This window comes from Mustelus asterias, chromosome 4 (genome assembly GCF_964213995.1).
Source record: "Mustelus asterias chromosome 4, sMusAst1.hap1.1, whole genome shotgun sequence".
Classification (NCBI taxonomy): domain Eukaryota; kingdom Metazoa; phylum Chordata; class Chondrichthyes; order Carcharhiniformes; family Triakidae; genus Mustelus; species Mustelus asterias.
The window spans coordinates 126,521,165-126,540,160 of NC_135804.1; the positions used below are offsets into that span (position 1 = coordinate 126,521,165).

The 18,996-nt window shown below is 44.5% G+C and overlaps 1 protein-coding gene across 2 annotated transcripts in view; it reads left to right on the top strand.

Moving 5' to 3' along the window:
• The first annotated feature begins 9,067 nt into the window (after positions 1-9,067).
• The window catches only part of LOC144492391 (putative G-protein coupled receptor 174), a 53,698-nt gene continuing 43,769 nt past the window's right edge, over positions 9,068-18,996 (top strand). The window contains exon 1 of one of the 2 annotated variants that reach the window (XM_078210398.1): positions 9,068-9,479. The gene's annotated coding sequence lies outside the window, so the exon portion shown is untranslated. Of the gene's footprint in view, positions 9,545-18,996 lie in introns of both variants that reach the window. The other variant, XM_078210399.1, reaches the window with a different exon arrangement.

Here is an 18,996-nt window from a genome sequence, read left to right on the forward strand (position 1 = left end):
ATTCTGCATTCAACCAATTATTCTGATTTACCTTCTTGTTCATGGCTTTTTCCACAATACTTCATAAATACTTCTAATGCTTGAAGTTCACCAAGTTTTCAACTGAACAACAACCTATGCTAAGTTTGCTTTTTCGAGTTTATCCTTTAGACAGTTCAAGTCCTCAGTCAAATGTTCTACTTTTATTGACTGATATTCAGCTGTTTTTGTGATATATGTATATGTATATATATATAGTGTTGCATGGGGAGGTGATGGCCTAGTGATATTATTGCTGGACTATTAATCCAGGAACTCAGCCAATGTTCTGGGGACCTGGGTTTGAATCCCGCCATGGCAGAAGGTGGAATTTGAATTCAATTTTTAAAAATCTGGAATTAAGAATCTACTGATGACTGTGAAACCATCGTCGATTGTCGGAAAAACCCATCTGGTTCACTAATTTCCTTTAGGGAAGGAAATCTGCCGTCTTTACCTGGTCTGGCCAATATGTGACTCCGGAGCCACAGCAATGCGGTTGACTCTCAACTGCCCTCGGGCAACTAGGGATGAGCAATAAATGCTGGCCAGCCAGCGACGCCCGCGTCTCACAAATGAATTTTTAAAAATGTTGAGTTTGGGGTGTGGACTGCCCCTTTATGAGTGCTGGTCAGGTGACCCCTGGGCAATTAGTTCTTCCCAGTGTGGGATGCAGTTGCGCAGTCTTAGACCTGACTCTGAATCAGTGCACACATCAGTAAAGAGCTCCCAGTGTTCAAGTTACCAAGCCTACCTTATGACACTTTATGTGTCCTTAGTCCATAGGAGCATGTATACCAACTCTTATCAGTTCTCTTTTCTCATTTGCAAACTCCTCTTCCAAATGTGAAATTTTCTGTATTAATCAGGGTTTTCCTTCATTTGCCTATTATCTGCAATATGTGTCTCATTTTCCTCCACAGTAGTTCCCAAACATTTGTTACCGCCATCATGATCAACTGCTTGAGAGAAAGTCTGTAAGAGTTTTAACACCAGGTTAAAGTCCAACAGGTTTATTTGGTAGCAAAAACCATTAGCTTTCGGAGCACTGCTCCTTCGTCAGATGGAGTGGAAATGTGCTCTCAAACAGGGCACAGAGACACAGAAATCAAGCTACAGAATACTGATTAGAATGCGAATCCCTACAGCCAGCCAGGTCTTAAAGACACAGACAATGTGGGTGGAGGGAGCTCTCCACCCACATTGTCTGTATCTTTAAGATCGGGCTGGCTGTAGGGATTCACATTCTAATCAGTATTCTGTAGCTTGATTTCTGTGTCTCTGTGCCCTGTTTGAGAGCACATTTCCACTCCGTCTGACGAAGGAGCAGCGCTCCGAAAGCTAGTGGTGTTTGCTACCAAATAAACCTGTTGGACTTTAACCTGGTGTTGTTAAAACGCTTACTGTGTTCACCCCAGTCCAACGCCGGCATCTCCACATCGAGAGAAAGTCTACCAGCTTCTGAGAGCAGCTAGGGATAGATGATAAATGAAGTCCTGAAAGCAAGTTTAAAAAGTAGAATCTATCAGCAGCTGTAATATTAATTCATGTTAAATAATCCCATGTCGGCTGTCACTGAAATGATCAATGGGCTGTGTTTTTGGACATCCCAGACATTGATAAATGCACTCTTAGGATAGTCATCCAGTGTGAAAATAGACTGAATTTTATTAACATTGCAGTCAGTTTCATGGCTTGGCCATTCATGGACTAACCTTGCAACCAAGCAAGCAACATTAAACGCAATCATACTAAATACACAGCTGGCTAGTTCCACTTTCAATATTTGTTTCTTCAACAGCACTTAAAAGTTAAAGTTTATTTATTAGTGTCACAAGTAAGGCTTGCATTAACACTGCAATGAAGTTACTATGAAATTCCCCTAGTCGCCTCACTCCGGCACCTATTCACGTCAATGCAGCTAACCAGTACATCTTTCAGACTGTGGGAGGAAACTGGAGCTCCCAGACGAAACCCACGCCAGCACGGGGAGAACGTGGAGACGATGCACAGACAGTGACCCAAGCCGGGAATCGAACCCGGGCCCCTAGCGCTGTGGGGTGGCAATGCTAACCACTCGCAAACCTGCAACCTCTACCATTTGGAAGAACAAGAACAGCAGGCGCATGAGAGCACCACCACCTGCAAGTTCTCCTCCAGACCACACGCCATTCCAACTTGGAAGTATATTGCCGCTCCTTCACTGTCACTGGGACAAAATCCTTAAACTCATTTCCTAATAGCACCGTGGGTGTGTTTATGCCAGAGGGACTGCAGCACCTCAACAAGATGGAGCATCACCACTTTCTCCAGGGCAATTAGGCACTGGTAGTAAATGCTGGCCTTGCCAGTGATGCCCAATTCCACCAAATGAATGCTTGTATTTTCCGGGTCTATTTTGAAGCGTAGTAAGCAGAAGACAAAAGGAATGGATTTTTCTCACACCAACATTGGGGATAAGGAGCTTTACCATGATGGGGAGTGTGGTGAATGCTTGGGGGGGTAGTTGGGGAGGGGGGATCTCAGGGGATCGATAAGCTGGGGGGGTGGGTGATGGAGGTCTGGAGGCCACCAGGCTTTAAGCAGAGGGCTCCCCTTGTCAGTAGGGGGCTTCTGGCAGTGACATTCCCCCCAACCCAAGATCCAGCTATGAGCTATGTTTATTTATGTGTTTCTCCGCTCAAGCTATCATCTGCCCAGCAGCCTATAAATTGAGGCCTGGTGGGAAAAGGCCCTTAAGTGACTATTAAGTGACCACAGAAGGATATTAATTTATTCAAGGCTGGGCTTCCTCCCCCCCTCACCTCCTCTTCCCTTAAGTTCCTGCCCGCCCCACTCTAAAAATCCCCACCTCACAGTGAGAGGGGAGCATAAAATTCTGGCCATGGTGTTTCCTAATTTAGTTCATCTCCTAGCCAGGTGAACTTCTATTGGCAGCCATTACAAAACATTTTCTTCCACCTTGCTGCATAGATGTAAATTCCAGTTGAAAATAGTTATTTTTCAAGCTTTGAGGAAGTTTCAGAAACTCTGAAACAGATACATGACCAGTTGCCATGCTTCTATCCCTATTCAAGGTCTCATGCTTGGTTCATTAGGGTTAGTGATTACTGAGCAGGGCTATTAAAATTCAAAGAAATACTCAAGTCCTACATGCAACTGACTCTGCTGGAAGATTTTTGAAGCAAGTGAAGAACTAGGATGACCACATGTCGAACCCTCCAGAAGTATAGATATTGTAGGAAAGATTTTCAAGAATAGACAATCTCATCAAGTGCCTAAGGGATAATCACCAGATCAAGGACAAGCACGCAACCAACTTCTGATTTCCCTAAAACATTTTTACACCTCTTTTACGACTCAGTGAATCAAGAACTATAAAAGTGAATTTCCACAAAGGTTCTTAATTGTATGTTGCTATCTTGGAAAGCTGTAAAACCCAGAAATCCATGCCCTTACTTCTATCCCATTGCATAAACCTTTAACTCAGTGTTTTCGCCTATCTTATATACTGTTTCTTGTGGGTCATAGAATCCCTACAGTAAAGAAGGAGGCCATTTGGCCCATCGAGTCTGCACCGACAACCATCCCACCCAGGCCCAATTCCCGTAGTCCCACATATTTACCCCGTTAATCCCTCTAATCTACACATCCTGGGACTCTAAGGGGCAATTTAGCATGGCCAATGCACCTAACTCGCACATCTTTGGACTGTGGGAGGAAATTGGAGCACCCGGAAGAAACCCACGCTGACATGGGGAGAACATGCAAACTCCACACAGACAATGATTCAAGCTGGGAATCGAATCCAGGTCTCTGTAGCTGCGACACAGCAGTGTTAACCACTGTGCCACTGTGCTGCCCTGTAGGGTTACATTTCCTTCTCCATTTTCCTGTAGTTTTTCCTGTACTGTTTTTGTGATCCCCTAGAAACCGATAACTTTAAAAAAGATAATTGCATTTTCAGTAACTGACTAGAAGGATCACACACGATTTCACATGTTAAGACTTTTACAGTATCAAATACATTCAAAACAATGTTGACTAGACACTACTTTTTTCCGGCAACCTAAACCCGAAATAACAGATATGTATACCTCATTTAACTTTTAAGGTGACCGAAATTCCCACGCCACAGTTACTCTGTGGACCTCTCATTCTCAGGGACCTGTCCAAAGCTATACTCAGCTCCAGATGTCTGGCTTCCTATTCCCTTTCCAGTCAGATAACTTGCAACCCCTGAAACTAGTTACATGGTGACAGTTAGCCTGGAGACTAATCCCTCTCATCAAAGCTCGGTGTATCTTCCATGGTCATTTAAATCCTCATGAATAGGGCCTCTTCAATCTGAGCTTGAGCTCCCACACACATTCTGAATGGTGCACAATAGAAACCAGCTGCCTCTATCTCTCTGCTCTCTCTATCTCAAATTCTTGCAGACTGACCTCTGTGTCAGGTTCAAGGGTATCTTAAGAAAAGTCCTGTAACTGATCGTACTATAGTTTCCTATGGACTTCTCCCTTCCTAAAGCAATCTTCATGGCAAAATGAATCACATAGGCCTCTTATAAAGGTAGAAGTATTAATTAGCTATCCTTCAGACCCCAACTCAATTCAATCTTGTAATTATGTGGACAGTTTAAAGTACAACCATTTAGAAAGCTTGTCATTCCTGACACCTCCCTCTTAGACTTGGAGACTAAGGGCGGAAATTTACCATCCTACCCACCATGGCAATCATAGCAGGCCGGACATGGACCATGCAAAGGTCCGTTGACCTCAGGTGGGGTTTTCCAGCTTTGGGATTAGCGCAACTGGAAAATCCCACCTTAATAGTCCACCCAAAGGCAGGACAAATGCTCTTCCCATTATCATTTTGCACCTTCTTCCCAGTAAGATAACTTGTACCTCACTGTCCCCATAGCAACCAAGGGTCCAGACTTGATGCCAAGCAGGAGTCGGAACAGGTCACATGACTGTACTCACTACTCCATTTTATCTCAAAGTAAACAGTTGTAAAACAGAACAAACTTATAAATTTCATTTTCGTAACAATTTTCTAAATCCTGTTTCTGCAAACTGTTGTGTAAGCATTCCAAGAAAAGGCAGTGCAAGGATAAAGGAATTGACAACATGTTTTTTCTGTATTTTAATTTCTCCAATTATGGCTTTTACAGAAAGCAGCTATGGTTAGATTAGAAATCTTAGCGAATCTAAAGAAATTAAGTGGGTTACTTGGAAAACTTAACACCACTAAATATGTGATGGAGAGATAAATGTGATGAGTTAAATATGTCCCAATGGAACACAGAAAAGAAGTAGAAAAGGATAAGGATTGCTAGACATTCACTGAAAGGTCCAATCAATAGGAATTATACAAAATTTGTTAAACTCCTATATCTATCTTCTGGAGATAAAATCCTACCTCAAAAGCCAATCATTCAAACCTCACATAAAGCAAATATCATTTGGAGTATTTTATGCCGTTTGTGTACCTTACATTTGTTGTGATGGGTTTCAGGAGGGGAGTCATTCTCCCTGACTGGAGAGGGAATTCACAGACATTGTAAGACACCAGAATTAATAGGAATAGATATCTTGGTACCGAAACCCGGGACCCCCTTGCAATGTGAGATTTAACAGGACTTAAAGGGAGTTGAGGAATGACTTTTTCCCACAGAGGGTGTTGTGTACATGGAATGAGCTGCCAGAACATGTGGGTACAATTACAACATTTAAAATACATTTGGACAGGTACATGGATAGGAAAGGTTTAGAGGGATTTGGATCAAATGCAGGCAAATGGGACTAGTTCAGTTTAGGAAGCCTGGTCAGGCATGGACGAGTTGGGCCGAAGAGTCTGTTTCCATGCTGGAATGTAGGGATGATGGTCATCTGTTGCGTTTTCATGACAGGAGCCTTATCACAGAGGGTATGTGCGCTGCCATCAGTCAGACGGAGTTCAATGCTCACAGATGCCATGTGAAGATAATGGGCTGCCCTCATTGGGTGTCCTCTTCATCCTGCAAGAATCTAACAGCAATGAGCATGACCCGAGCTCGTCTGCCATCTCTGGACCTCGCCAAGGCCTCATGGCCAACGTCTTGACCTTTGAGGACTTCTACAGCTTCATCCCCTTCAAGTGCCACACTCCTCCAATTCCTCCTCAGTCAGTTCCTCCCACCTCTCCTCCCGCCCCACCGTTATAGAGCCAGGTTGAGTAGGGCACAGCAGGTGGCCATGATGCGTGATACCCTTTGTGGATTGAATTGCAGGGCTCGACCAGCCTGGCTCAGGCACCGGAACCTCATCTTCAGCATTTGCCTGGTTTGTGTGTGACCAAAGTACGAGTTGCAGCATGAGCCTCGCTGTATCCTGTCTCAGCTGCACTCTGTGGCCTCTGCCTAGACGTCATCAGCCACATCTTCAGTGGGTAGCCATTGACCCCAAGGAGCCAACCCTGCAACCTCTGTGAACCCTGAAAGATAGTAAGAAGTTTAACAACACCAGGTTAAAGTCCAACAGGTTTATTTGGTAGCAAAGCCACACAAGCTTTCGGAGCTCCAAGCCCCTTCTTCAGGTGAGTCATCTTTCAGGTGAACCCTGAAAGATGTCAGGGATCTGAGAGTGGCTGAGAATGCAGGAGTTGTGCACGCCCCGGGGAAACTGTGCATACGCCTGCAGGATGCAACTCGTGTGGTTGCAGACAGCTGAACTGAAGCATTTGTAGTTCATGTAGCTGACAGCTTGATGCCACAGAGTTCTGCATGCCACATGGATGCAGCTGATGGCACTCTGCACCTGTGGAAAACCAGATATCTCTACCAATCCCATTGCTTTTTCTTCCTGTCTTGCCTGATCCCAGTCAAAATGCACAAAGTTGTGTGACCTCCCTAAGATTGCATCCAGGACTCCCTTTTTGTGCGGAGGCTTGTGAAATCCTGCAGTGGTCACCTGTGGAGCCCTCAATTAATGTGTACAAATTGAGCGCCGCATTCACTTTCAGCGATGCTGGTACTGAGTGCCCAGAAGAGCATCCACCCTAGCATCTGACACTACCAGAAGGACGTGGAAGCTTTGGAGAGAATGCAAAGAAGGTTCACCAGGATGTTGCCAGGTCTCGAGGGTGCTGGCTATGAGGAGTGGTTGAGTAAACTAGGATTGTTTTCACTGGAAAGAAGAAGGCTGAGGGGAGACCTAATAGCGATCTACAAAATTATAGTCAGAGGCTTTTTCCTAGGTTGGAAGTGTCAATTACAAGGGGACACAGGTTCAAGGTGAGAAGGGGAAAGTTTAAAGGAGATGTGTGGGCAAGTTTTTCATGCAGAAAGTGGTGGGTGCCTGGAAAGCATTGCCAGAGGAGGTGGTGGAAGCAGGCACATTAGCAACATTGATGAGGCATCTGGATGGGTACAAGAATAGGGAAGGAATAATGGAATATGGACCGAGTAAGGGCAGAAGGTTTTTTTCTTCAGTTTAGTTAGGGCATTATGATCGGCACAGGCTTGGAGGGCCAAAGGGCCTGTTTCTGTGTTGTACTTTTTTTTGTTCTTTGTTCTTATAAGCCTCTTTTTTTTTACCCTACCCTAAATCAGAGATGAGTTTTGAAATAAAAACAGAAAATGCTTGAAAAACTCACCTTGCACTGTTTAAGAGGGGGTGCAGCAGGCACAGCAAAATAGGAGGTCACTTTGGAGCTAATATCTTGGGCACAAGACAAAGGGAGTGCTAATGGTAGTACTAATAACTGAAGAAGGTGCTGATAGTGGTATAAAGGTAAGAGATTGGAATGTGTTAATAGCAGGACAAGGGTCAGCACTCTGTGATGCGCATCAATTGGACACGAGGCACGAAGCTTCGGTAAAAGAAGGCTTTTATTAACTAACAATGGAACTAACAGAACTTTAACACACTATCCCAGACTGAAGAGGTCCCGCCCGAGCAGGGGGTCTTATACCTCTCCCAGGAGGCAGAGCCCGACTGGGATGTGCCACAACGGTAACAACCACAGGTGTATCAATCCCACCCTAGCCCAACAACAACATTAGAACAACCCAACAACAACATTAGAACAATCCCACAGTGGGAACCAACGATGGTTCACCACACTCTGTGTAAGCAAAACTTGGGTGGCACAGTGGTTAGCACTGCTGCCTCACAGCGCCAGGGACCTGGATTTGATTCCCGGCTTGGGTCACTGTCTGTGTGGAGTTTGTACATTCTCCCTGTGTCTGCGTGGGTTTCCTCCGGGTGCACTGGTTTCCTCCCACAGTCTGAAAGACGTGCTGGTTAGCTGCATTGACCCGAACAGGTGCCGGAGCGTGGCGACTAGGGGAATTTCACAGTAACTTCATTGCAGTGTTAATGTAAGCGTTACTTGTGACTAATAAATAAACTTTAAACTTAAGAACAAGTGACAGATGGCCCTGCGGGGGAAGGGGTGGGGGTGGTTGGAACAAAAAAATTGATTGAGGGTCAAGACAGTGGAGAGAGTTGATGGTCTGAATTTGTTGAACTCAATGTTAAGTCAAGAAGGTTGTAAGGTGCGGAATGGGAAGATGAGGTGCTGTTCTTCCAGTTTGTCTTGGGCTTCAATGGAACATTTCAGCAGTAAGAAGTCTCACAACACCAGGTTAAAGTCCAACAGGTTTATTTGGCAGCACGAGCTTTCGCAGCACTGCCCCTTCAAATAAACCTGTTGGACTTTAACTTGGTGCTTACCAGTCCAACGCCAGCATCTCCACATCATGACATTTCAGCAGGCCATGGACGGGCATGTGGACAAGATGGTGAGTTGAAATGGCAAGTCAGGATCTTGCCATGCTTGCTGAGTGAGCAAAAGTATTTTTTGCTGTTCAAAGATAATTTGGCATAATTTAAAAAGAAATCCAAAAAAAAAATTTTTGCCGATTGTTTTCACCCAGTGGACATGTTTATTTATTAAATGTGGAAGGAACTCGCTCTCTTTTGATTTGTAGAAATCAGTTTCGGCCACGCCTTATTTTTGAACAGAAGTGGGGGGAGTTTTTGTACGATAATCCGGGCGGCTCAGTGACAAAGTTACGGTTTCAAGCCAAAACAATATCTGGTTAAAAGGGGAAAGCGAGTCTTTTTACGAAAACAGCGTTGTTCTTTGAGACACACGCAACATCTCTGGGGCGCTTTACAAGTTGTGGTTGCGCCCTGATGCTTTGCACCGATGCATTATAGCTCAAGATAACTAGTGATAATTGCTGGAGACGTGTTCAACACGTCATGACAGTTCAGACTGGCAGAGCCAATTCTGCTGTGGTTGCTTCAGCTTGGGCAACTTCCCTTCTGAATAGTGAGTGTGATCCCCGAGTGCTGGTGCGCTCAGTGGCGAGTCCACACCAAGGTGTGCCTCGCAGCTCAGAACACAGCTTCGTCCAGTTTGACTCGTTTGCCTGCCTCGGAGACGCTTCTTGCTCTGTGCAAGCGTGGGTGAGTGAACAACCTGCAGAAAAGCAGAACATTCAACCGACAGAATTCTGCTCACCAGCTTCTGTGTGAGTGTAAAAATAATGAAGGGCAGTTGAACCTGTTTAAAAAGTGGATCAGGTTGTAGTTTTAAAAAGAGAGTGGGTACAACGTTGAATGTGAATTCAGTATGATTGTACCACAGGGCCATTTCGAAATGTCAGTTTTGTTGAGGGTTGCATGTGAATTTCGAGCCGGGACATGCATCGAAGGGCCGGATTAAACATGAGAAGGAATAAAATTAGCATTGCGCGCGTCTTGCAACTGTAAAGCTTAATCGTGCATATAAAAAGGAAGTCTGAAGAATTGTGAGTCTGGTTTCCAAAATGAATATTTTCGAACAAGGGATTAAAGTTAGTTGGGCGCAAGGATTCTCCGTGCACATATTTAACAGCAGAAACTGAGCTACCTGCAATAGCTCCACTGGAACTGATATAATGAATGGCTCGGTCTAAAGTGGTATCTTGCTGTCAAACATTGCTGAATTTATTTTTCAAATTCTATACGTTTTTCCACATTCTATATGTGGATGCTGGGACAGTGAGTAAATTTAAAGAGGAGTTGGAAAGATTTTTAATTGGTAATGGGTTGAAGGGTTATGGGGAGAAGGCAAGAAAATGGGGATGAGGAGTATAGCAGCCGTGATTGACTCGATGGGCTGAATGGCCTAATTCTGCTCCTATATCTTATGAATTATATGTTTTTCCACATTCTAAATGAATTTATTTTCCACATTCTGTATGTTGGCACATTCATTGTTCAGTCCAAATTGGTTGGCACCATGTGTATGTGTGCTGTTCAAACCAGCTTGCAGAAGCGACTGATGTCATTGGGGTGGATGCAACTTTTAACCGCCGAAACACACAAAAGAAAATTCCTGAGGGAGCCTTCTGTAGGACTGAGAAGTTGGAAGCAGATGTTGACTTGTCTGCATAGATGCTGACTGATCTGTGCTGCTTTTTTAATGCTTTTTATGAAGCTCTTTAGTGTTTGTGGTTTCTCTTTCTCAATGTAAGTATTGGCGCGGTTAGCTGAGATGATCAGTGTGTCACTCAAAGTAATGGCAACAGAGCCAGTTCAATTCCTGCTCCCGCTGAGGTAGACTTGGGACCTGCCTCCTTGCCCTGCCCAAGGGTGGGAAACAATGGTAAACTAGCACTGACAAAAAAACTGCCAACCAGATGGCTCTGAATGAAACAAGAGCAGACAATGAGACAAGGACCCGTCTTCAGACAGAACACAGATACTATGTAACTGAGCATCTTAACGGTCATTCTCATATGGGGAGGACATTTACAGAGTCAGACCTGATCAGGTATCACCTACTCTCGGTTATTTATTAATTAATTTGTTTATTTATGAACCTCTCATTAACTGGTCCTTGTTTAAATAATAGAAAATGAACATACAAAATAAGAGTAGGCCACTCGGCCCATCAAATCTGCTCTGCCATTCAGTAAGATCATGGCTGGTCTGATTGTAACCTCAACCCCAGATTGCTGCCGACCACCAATAACGTTTCACCCCCGTGTTAATCAAGAATCTATCTAGCTCAAACTTAAAAATCATAGAATCATAAAATATTCAAAGATTCTGCTTCCACTGCCTTTTGAGGAAGAGAGTTTCAGAGACTCACAACCCTCTGAGAGGAAAATTCTCCTCATCTCTGACTCCAATGTAAATCATTCACTTTATCAGCCCAGATCTATATTTCATCCAATACATTTTTGGAAATAATTGGAATAGAGATTTCTCTTCTATGATTTACATTTACAACCAGCTTCCCATCCATACACTTCCCACTGCCTCGGAAAAGCAGCCAGCATAATTAAGGACCCCACGCACCTCGGACATTCTCTCTTCCACCTTCTTCCGTTGGGAAAAAGATACGAAAGTCTGAGGTCACCTACCAACTGACTCAAAAACAGCTTCTTCCCTGCAGTCATCAGACTTTTGAATGGACCTATCTTGCATTAAGTTGATCTTTCTCTGCACTGTAACACTGCAATCTGCACTCTCTCACTTCCTTCTCTAGGAACGGTATGCTTTGTCTGTATAGCGTGCAAGAAACAATACTTTTCACTGTATGCTAATACATGTGACAATAATAAGTCAAATCAAATCAAAATTTGAGATGGTTTTCCCCCATAGAAACATTCAGCTCCTTTTGCTAACATGTACTTCACACAAGAGTTATGCACTTTCTGGAGATCCATATCTTTTTAAGTGTCTCTTTTAACTGACACATGTCTGTATGGTGAATTAGAACACTGCCTGGAAAATAGAATCTTAAATAATAGATATTTAAAAGTTAATTGCATTCTCATCATTGTGTTCTGAAAGCCTAACCTTTACCCCCAGAATCACTACGCCACTACTTATTTCCAGTGTGGAGAACACATTTATCTATTTTCTGTGTGGGATTGAGAGGGGCACTATTTTATCGCTGGCTGCAGCTGTCATTGCATGGTTTGAGGAGGCAGAGCAAGCTATGGTCCTGAAATTCTGCCTTTAATGTCAGTCTGAAATTCCTCTGCTTGCTGTTTTAACAGTCAAGAACCATTTTATCTGAAATAGATTGGTGTCTCTGCTCAAAGAGTGGGGAGAGAAATTTCAGACCAACACAAGGTTCGTACTTGGGGCAGACATCGCATCAGGTCGAAAGGAAGTGAGTTAACACACACCATTGTCCATATCTTCTCTGGGAATGGTGAGGGAGATTCTTTAGAGTTTTAGGTTTCCCCTTGTTGGATCTGGGTTCTTCTCTTTAATGCTGCTATTATGGGAGTGGGTGGTGCTGGTGGGGAGTGTCTAGCCATCAAGAACGAGGGGTGGGTGTGATGGACAAGCTTGTCTTTTGCCCCCGGTTATTTTAAATGCCTGATGATTAAATTGAAAGGCAATCAAGTTGCAAGTGGTGGTACGGTGGCACAGTGGTTAGCATTGCTGCTTCACAGCTCTGGGGACCTGGGTTTGATTCTGCCTTTGGATAAGATGCTCATTCGGAGAGTTAGCGCAGATCCGATGGGCCAACTTATTTATTTAATTTATTATTAGTCACAAGTAAGGCTTACATTAACACTGCAATGAAGTCACTGTGAAATTTCCCTAGTCGCCACGCTCTAGCGCCTGTTCGGGTCAATGCACCTAACCAGCGCGTCTTTCAGACTGTGGGAGGAAACCGGAGCACCCGGAGGAAACCCATGCAGTCATGGGGAGAATGTGCAAACTCCACGCAGACAGTGACCCAAGCTGGGAATCGAACCCGGGTCCCTGGCGCTGTGAGGCAGCAGTGCTAACCACTATGCTATCGTGCCTTCTTTGCACTGCAGGGATTCTGTGGTTCTTGAATGAAGTGATCACATTCAATCAGGCAACAGAAGACAGCAGGGGCCATACTAAACACACAAGAGGATTATTACATCCACATTGAAACCACTGGCTTTAAATTTATTGTATTCCTAAATTTTCATGATCACTTTTTCTCACCTTGTAATCATTTTGTCTCCCTCCGTCCTCTGGCTAATGGAGCGGTGAGTAAGTGAATCATTAGCCACATTCATTGCACAGCTGGGACGATCACTGTGACAAATATGTACAAAACATTACTGAAAGGGTGGCAGACACCTGCGAACAGGAAAACCAAATAGTTCAATTCAAACCACACTGCATCATTTAACATTGGGAAGCATGGTGGGTAGATGGAGATGCAGACTAATGATGACTTAACAGAATTACAAAGCTGACTCAAGTGGCTGAATAGCCTACTCCTCTTCCTGTGTTCCTGGCTCTGATTTGTGCTATAAAATTCTGAGAAATATTTGTCAACATAACCCCAGGTTTACTTGTAGAAATGATTATATACATTTACAAAGGCTGCAAGGAGTAAGTGAGATTGCGAAGACGAAGTGATGTTACAGTGAGCGTCACAGACAACAGTGATCTTCACTGTCACTGGATCAAATTCCTGGAACTCAGAATCATAGAATCCCTACAGTGCAGAAGGAGGCCATTCGGCCCATTGAGTCTGCACCGACCACAATCGCACCCAGGCCCTATTCCTGCAATCCCACATATTTACCCTGCTAATCCCCGTGACGCTAAGGGACAATTTAGCATGGCCAATCCACCTAATCTGCACATCTTTGGATTGTGGGAAGAAACCACACCACCCGGAGGAAACCCATGCAGACACGAGGAGAACGTGCAAACTCCACACAGTGACCCGAGGCTGGAATCGAACCTGGGTCCCTTGTGCTGTGAGGCAGCAGAGTTAACCACGACGTCACAGTGCCGTCCTGCGTTACAGCACTGTGTGTATCCCTACACCACATGGACTCCAGTGGTTCAGGAGGGCAGCGCACCACCACCTTCTCAAGAGCAATTAGAGATAGGCAATAAATGCTGGTCTAGCCAGCAATGCCCACACCCAGAGAAAGAATAAATTAAAAAAATATATAGGTTGGAGTTTGAACAGAGTTGTATAGAAAGCTCCACCTTTCTTGTCAGTAAGAAACAAATGCACAACATTTGGCCGGGCACATTGATTACTTTCAACAATAATACTACGAGTTAATAATCATAGGATCATAGAATGACATAAAACAAGTGAGGACCACTTGATCCATTGTGCCTGTGTTCGCTCTTTGAAACAGTGAATAATATATGCTATCTTTAGAGATGAAACAGTAAGAAATACATGTTGGAGTTACACATAGACTGAAACTTTCACAACTGCTATAAGGCTGGTGAGTTTCATATCAGTTGTCAGCCCCCAGGTTGTGGAAGTGCAGCAATTCTACAAGGCCAGCTGGCTGTTATCCATCAGTTACTAGATTTTTGTCACATTAGATTATTTCTGTTGTTACACATGCCAATAAACACAGTAAGAGGTCGGTTTTCTTTTGCATAGTTGACACAGGTGATCATGTGGATGGAATGATGAGTAAGTTTGCAGATGACACCAAAATTGGTAGGATGGTTAATAGTGAAGAAGAAGAAAGTCATAGGTTACAAGAAGATATAAATGAGTTGATCAGATGGGCAGAGAAGTGGCCTGATAACTGTGAGGTGATGCACTTTGGAAGAAATAACAAGACAAAGGAGTATTTAATGAATGACAAGACATCAGGAAGCTCAGAGGAACAGATGGATCTTGAGGTACTTATTCACAGATCACTGAAGTAGGCAGAGCAGGTGAATAGGATAGTTAAGAGGGCATATGGAACACTTGCTTTTATCAGTCAAGGCGTAGAGTATAAGAGCACGGAGGTAGTGTTGGAGCTGTAAAGAACGTTGGTTAAGCCACAGCTGGAATACTGTGTTCCATTCTGTTTCCCCTCGCTATAGGAAGGATGTGATTGTACTAGAAGGGGTACAGAGGAGATTTACCAGGATGTTGTCTGGGATGGAGCATTTGAGCTATAAGGAGAGACGAGATAAGCTTGGATTGTTTCCTCTAGTGCAGAGAAGGCTCGGGGGGACATGATTGTAATGTATAAGATTATTAGGGGCATGGACAGGGTGAATGGGAAGCAGCTGTTCCCCTTGGTTCAGGGGTCAATCATGAGGGTGAATACTTTTAGGGTGAGGGACAGGGATTCAGAGGGGATGTGAGAGAAAAAACTTACTCGGAGGGTGATGGGAATCTGGAATGCACTGCCTGGGAAAGTAGTGGAGGCCACCTTTACAACCTTTAAAAAGTATTTGGATGAGCACTTGAAACATCTTAACATTCAAGGATATGGGACGAGTGCTGAAAAATGGGATTAACATGACTTTAGTAGTAGTTATTGTTGGTGCAGACTGAATGGGCTGAAGGACCTTTTTCGCACTGTACAACTCTATGACAACCTTTTGGAAATTAGGCCAAGGGATCTGAGAAGTGCGTCAATATTAGAAGATAGTCCTGGCGGCTCACATTAGTGTTTGCCTCGGAACCACCAAATAGAAAAGTTTGAAAACCACAGCTTTAGTTTGATGAGTTGCTATTATTATTGGCTTGTCTTTAATAAAGTGGATAACGGACAAAATGTGGCAGTGCGAAGGTTAAGATTTGAAAGTGGCACATCTGTTTCTTATCAAATACTTTCATGATCTCATTTGAGGTGGGGCGGCACGGTAGCACGGTGGTTAGCACTGCTGCCTCACAGCGCCAGGGACCTGAGTTCGATTCCTGGCTTGGGTCACTGTCTGCATTGAGTTTGTATGTTCTCCCTGTGTCTGCGTGGGTTTCCTCTGGGTGCTCTGGTTTCCTCCCACAGTCCAAAGGTGAGCTGGTTAGGTGGATTGGCCATGCTAAATTGCCTCAGTGTCAGAGCGACTAGCTAGGGTAAATACATGGGGTTATGGGGATAGGGCATGGGTGGGATTGGGGTCAGTGCAGACTCAATGGGCCAAATGGCCTCCTTCAGCACTGTAGGGATTCTATGAATACTTTATGTCCCATCGTTTAGCTGATATCTAATATGGGAAGAACTTCCACTGATATAATTGTCTTCCACATCCACATTATCTCCTAAAGTGCTTTACAGCTAATTAAATACATTAGGAGTGCAATCATCATTGTTCTGTAGACACATGCAGCAGCCATTTATTACATAATGAGGGCCAGCAGCCAACAAATTAGATAAACATAAAATAAAACAGAAAATCCTGGATAGATTCAGCAGATATACCAGCATCTGTGAAGAGCGAAACAGAGCTGATGGCTGAAATGTTACAGCTCCTTAGAGGGCAGGCTGGGCAGTGGCATGGGAAGTCGGTGAATGGTCTTTTCACTGCTACATTGTCTTGCCAGAGATGGGAAAAGGGGCAGGCAACCTGGCCACCTGGTGCCCAGCTGAGCCACTGACGTCACCAATTAGGGGCATTTGGTCAGTGACAGGTACCACATGGAGATAATGCCAGGTAAACCCTGGTAAAGTAAAGTAAAAGTAAAGTTTATCTATTAGTCACAAGTAGGTTTACATTAACACTACAATGAGTTACTGTGAAAATCCCCTAGTCGCCACACTCCAGTACCTGTTCGGGTTCACTCAGGAATAATTTAACCTGGCCAATCCACCTAACCAGCATATCTTTTGGACTGTGGGAGGAAACCGGAGCACCCGGAGGAAACCCACGCAGACACGGGGAGAACGTGCAGACTCCGCACAGACAGTGACCCAAGCCGGGAATCGAACCCAGATCCCTGGCGCTGTGAGGCAGCAGTGCTAACCAGAGTGCCACCCACCCACATAACCTCCCTGTTTGTTCCAGGTGGGCACTCTGGACCACAGAGGAGCTTTCCTGGCAATGGCTACCCCCTCACCATGGCCACCACCTTCCCTCAGTGAACTAACCTGCTGAAGCCTGGCTGATAAGCCCTGGTGCCTCCAGGCTCCAGGTGGCCACTATTAGTGTTGGCACTGGTGAGGGGACTGAGCTGCTGGCCTTCTGATCTGGCTCTTGTGGGTGGACAGCCATCCTTCCTTGGACAGTCGCGCCCGTTGGCACTGCTCTTGGCCCAGTGGCAGGACTCTTGCCACCTCGAAAAATCTTCAACTGGTCTTTGAGGCCTGTTTCTGACCAAGGGTCACAGATCTGAAATGTCGACATTGTTTCTTTTTTCACAGTTGCTGTCGGAATTGCTAAGTATTTCCAGCATTTTATTTCAAATTTCCAGCAGCTGCCATACTTCACTTTTGTAAATGTTCTAAACAACCAGTTAATCCATTTTCAGTCGCGTTGCTTGAGAGGTGAGTGTTGGCTGTTGGCCAGGTTACTGGGAAAACTGACCTGCTCTACTTTCAGTAGTTCTGTACTATCTTTCACATTCATGCCTTAACTTAGCATCTCAGCTGAAACGTGCCATCTCCAAAAATACGACACTACCTTCAGCGCTGCATCCTGTGCCAGCCTCGATTGGGTCACTGTTGCAAAACAGTTGCAGTGTGCTATTTTCGGAGTGCAGGGGCTGTTATGTTAGCAAATGCAGCAACCTTTCTGAAGCAGTACCGTTCCACACATAACCACGAGAGAAACCTCTAGTTAGTCAGCATAGAAACATAGAAGATAGGAGCAGGAGGAGGCCATTTGGCCCTTCGAGCCTGCTCCACCATTCATTATGATCATGGCTGATCATCCAACTCAATAGCCTAATCCTGCTTTCTCCCCATAATCTTTGATCCCATTCGCCCCAAGTGCTATATCCAGCTGCCTCTTGAATACATTCAATGTTTTGGCATCACCACTCTTTGAGTGAAGAAATGTCTCCTCACCTCCGTCCTAAATGGTCTACCCTGAATCCTCAGACTGTGACCCCTGGTTCTGGACTCCCCCACCATCAGGAATATCCTCCCTGCATCTACCCTATTTAGTCCTGTTCAAATTTTATAAGTCTCAATGAGATCCCTCCTCATTCATCTGACTCCAGCGAAAACCTAGTCAATTTCTCTTCATATATCAGTCCCTCCATCCCCGGAATCAGCCTGGTAAACCTTTGCTGCACTCCCTCGAGAGTCAGAACATCCTTCCTCAGAAAAGGAGACCAAAACTGCACACAATACTCTAGGTGTGGCCTCACCAAGGCCCTGTATAGTTGTAACAACAAATCCCTGCTCCTGGACTCAAAATCTCTCGCAATGAAGGCCAACACGCCATTTGTCTTCCTTCCAGCCTGCTGCACCTTCAGCGACTGGTGCACAAGGACACCCAGGTCCTGTTACACACACCCCTCTCCCAATTTACAGCCATTCAGGTAGTAATCTGCCTTCTTGTTTTTGCTTCCAAAGTGAATAACCTCACATTTATCCAAATTATACTGGATCTGCCATTGATTAGCCCACTCACCTAGCCTGTCCAGATCATTCTGAAGGATCTCTGCATCCTCATCACCATTCACCCTCCCACCCAACTTGGTATCATCTGCAAACTTTGAGATGTTACATTTTGTTCCCTCATCCAAATCACTAATATATCTATTGTGAATATATTGGGGTCCCAGCACTGATCCCTGTGGCACCCCATTAGTTACTGCCTGCCAATTTGAAAAGCACCCATTAATTCCTACTTTTTGTTTCCTCTCTGCCAATCAGTTTTCTATCCTTCTCAATACATTTCCTCCAATCCCATGCACTTTAATCTTGCATCTGCTGATGGATTTGCCCTTCTCGTTTTAACAGTCAGAGTCAAACCAAAATTGTTTCTTTTGGGGATTGACAGGTGATGTACCACAGGAGTTTGTAATTCCCGTCAAAAGATCTCACTTTTGACCGTTGCTTTGTGCGGAGTTAACTAAAGGATTGTCTCAATAAATAGCCTCAGTACTCCTGAATTCCGTCTCCTTTTGCTACTTAACTATTCCCTTAGATATAACTTACATTCGCTTTCCTCCATATGCTGAGGCTATATAGTAAGCTAGTATTCACTAGCAGCGCTGTGAGATATGTCTGATCAGAGATATTAGAATCAGTCTCTGGCATAAGTCAGCTATAGAGTG